Source organism: Antechinus flavipes, chromosome 3, assembly GCF_016432865.1.
Source record: "Antechinus flavipes isolate AdamAnt ecotype Samford, QLD, Australia chromosome 3, AdamAnt_v2, whole genome shotgun sequence".
NCBI classification, from domain to species: domain Eukaryota; kingdom Metazoa; phylum Chordata; class Mammalia; order Dasyuromorphia; family Dasyuridae; genus Antechinus; species Antechinus flavipes.
Genome location: NC_067400.1, coordinates 499,132,200 through 499,135,864, shown reverse-complemented (window position 1 = coordinate 499,135,864; position 3,665 = coordinate 499,132,200).

The following is a 3,665-nucleotide window of genomic DNA, read 5'->3' as shown; positions in this document are numbered from 1 at the left end:
CTGCCTGTTACATAGTTATTATAGAAGCCCTTAAATATTATGAAAAAAACAAAACAAATTAAGGACCATGCAATCGGAACTAACCTCTAAAGTTTTACAAAAAGAATAAAAAATGCACCCAGATGGCACAGTGGATAGACCACTACTTCTGGAGTCAGGAGGATCTAAGTTCAAATTCAGCCTCAGACGCTTAATACTTACTAGCTATGTAACTTTGGACAAGTCATTTAACCCTAATTTGTCTCATGAAAGAAAGAAAGAAAAGAATAAAGCTTTACCTCTTGAGAAAAAAAAATTTTTTTCAATAGCTAGAACTATCTAAAAGTAGAAAAATTGACCTCCAAAGATAGTAAGATACTTCTTACCCCGCCCCCCGGGGGGGGGGGGGTAATGTGTTTTTATGTAAAGGTTGGCAACTATGTATCAAGTATGATTGAAGATAATTTCCTTTATGGGTAGGATAGCTTTTGATGTCTGTCTTAAACCAAAAGATAATCATTACATTGGGCTTAAATCTTATGTGCTGTTTTGGAAAACATTGTTTAAAGGCATGGCAATCTGCTCTGAATTGTGAGAGAATATTACAATATTACATCATATTACAATGTTGTATTAGACCTGAACTTCAAACCATTCACTTCTACATTCTCCTCAACTTTATTCAAAGAATTCATGTGCCACATAAGCCTGAGCAAAACACAATAGACACTCTACCTGGATAGCATCTAAACAAGAAAGTATAATCTCATTATCAGAAATGTCCTTTAAGACAATGAACTTTTATAATCAGAAGTTTTAAAAAAGGAGGGATCTTCCCAAATAAGTGGTCATTTATAATATTTTTTCTGACTGTATTTCTTAAAATTTCTAGTCAGTGACCCAATTATTTTTCTGTACTCCACTACCAGTGAGAACAAACTTTCATTCTGGTTCATTAGTATCTATTTGTTGTAATCCCTTCCCAGTAACTCATTATGAATACCCACCTCCACACCAAAAGTAAGGTAGAAGCTACTTCTTTTGTTGTTGTTGTTCAATTGTTTCAGTCATGATCAATTCTTCATGGCCCCACTTGGTATTTTCTGAGCAAAACTTATGCCTTACCCAAGAATGGTTCACCAATTTTTCTCTGTCTGTAACTAAGTAACTGAGTAACTAAGGAAAACAGGGTTCAACTATTTGCCCAGGGTCACAGTCCTAGCTAGTGTCTGATACTAGAGTTGAATTCTTCTCCCTGACTCCCGGCCTGGCATCATATCTGCTGTTTTACTTGACACTAATTTTGCTCATATTAAAAAATAAAAGGAGAATAACTGAAAGGGTGAAGGAGAAGGTTTAAGATGACCAAAATTAGATAGAAGGGAATCCCTAGGAACTTTTCTTTCTGAGGAAAAAGGAGAATGAACTAGGGTCAGTCTCTTCCTCACAAAGTTTATTTTGGAGAGAGTGCTGAGTGAGATTCCACAATTATCAAAGATGAGGAAGAAATTGAAAACTAGAAAGCGAGAGGAGAAGGGAACAAAAAAGGAGGAAGAAAATTGGAGCTCTAAGACTAGAATTAAATAAGATCAATAAAAGGTACTTAATTTAGAAATTCCAACAGAAAAAAAAATTGCAAAGTATAATGTTCTGAAAGACAAAAATTGTAGACTAGAAACATGAAACACAGAAATAGAATAATTATACATATATATGCACAAACACACACCCATGTTGTCCCTCATTTGGTAGTCAGTCTAATTCCTCTCTTCTCTCACATTTTCCTTTGGAGCCTCCCAAATATTGAGTGAGCTGGAAAAAATACTGCCAAGTTAAGTGAACTTATCCACAGCATTCAAAACTGCATCATTTACTGTAACCAATATTTCTATATATGGACTATGTGATGCTGACTGATGGAGGACCTGTGTTTTCTTTGTATTAATTGTTAGGCCAAAATTAGCACAGACAGCAGAGAAATGGTCCTTATTTTATTGCATTTCTACTTTGGAGGCTGCATCAAGTGCACAATTATTTGCTAATAAAAATCATGCACCAGCACTTCCTCCACTTTGTTTTTGGCTTGTATCCTTTTCAAGTTGAAGAATTTACCATCAGTCAGGTAGCTGATTTTAATTCCATGTTTGTCCTTATTAAAACCGTTTGACAACATAGTTGAAAACATCATGCTAAAAAGGATAGGAGGAAGCAGGCAGCCTTTTTTTCACTCCAGTGGTGAATGGGAAAGTCTGAGACCATTGCTCATTGTCCAGAACCTGAGCAAGTGCACCATCATAAAACTGATGGTCTATACTGATGAACTTCCCTGGTTCTGAATTTTGACCTAATTTTCTATAAGCCCCAATGAGTGACATATCAAAAGCCCTGGTAAGATTTACAAATGTTATAAACAGAACATTTTGTTGTGCTCCTGGAACTTTTCCTGGAGTTGTTAGGTAGTAAACCACCTCTGAAGCCGCACTGGCTCTCAGATAATTGATCTTTTTCTAAATATAGGGTAAACGTATTGAGTAGGACTCAGGCAAGAATTTTGCTAACAATGACTAAGAGAGAGACAGCACTGTGATTGTCACAGGACAATCTTTTCCCTATACATTCATAAAGATGGACAATAGAGCATTCTTGAGCATATCCAGAAGCATATCCTGGGGCATAATGTCTTTTTGCCGTATAATCTGGAAAATTTCAGTCAGCTTTTGCATGACCAATGTATTGCTCACCTTGTAAATCTCAACTGAAAGAGAATCAGCACCCAGTGCTTTACCACACGAAAGTAGCCTAATGGTGTTCATAACCTTTTCTTCAGTTGGAACTTCAGCTAAGGAGCAATTGATTTCAACTTGAGGTACATGGTCAATAGCTTCAGCATTGATGGATGATGGTCTGTTGAGAATACTATGGAAGTGTTCAGCCAATTTCTCTAGGACCATGTTCTTATCACTACTCAGTGTGGTGTTATCAGCACCGAGTAATTGAAATGCATCATAGATCTTTGGCCCATAAATAGTCTTCAATGCATCATAAAAATACTTTGGATGGCTACAGTTTTGATTATACTTTACCATTGACAGAATTGAGCTTATGAAGTTCTTTTTTTCATTTAGTGGCTTCTGAATTTCTCCCTCATTTTCATCAAATTTGTCTTTTTTTAATTGAAGCTTTTTATTTTCAAAACATATGTATGGATAATTTTTCAACATTAACTCTTGTAAAACCTTGTGTTCTAATTTACACCCCTTTTCCCCACTCCCTCCCCTAGATGGCAAGTAATCTATGTTAAATTTGGTAAAATATATGTCAAATCCAATACATGCACACATATTTATACAATTATCTTACTGAGTTATTTATTGAATAAAATAGAATTCAATAACTTCTAATTATTTTATATTATTCTATATATAATTATTCTAACTATTCTATATAACTATAATCTAGTTATTCTAACTATGATCTGATTTTTTATTAGGGTTTCAAAGATATCTCAATTTTTGGGGAAAATTAAAAAAAAACTCATAATAAATTGCTAAAATAAAAAAATGCTTACACATCTCAAATCATGAAATTATATTAATTTCTACAAAAAAAGATGAATCCTAGTTAAAACCATAATGCTAATTTATGATAAAAAGAAAAATAAAACATTACTCTTGTCATGATACAAA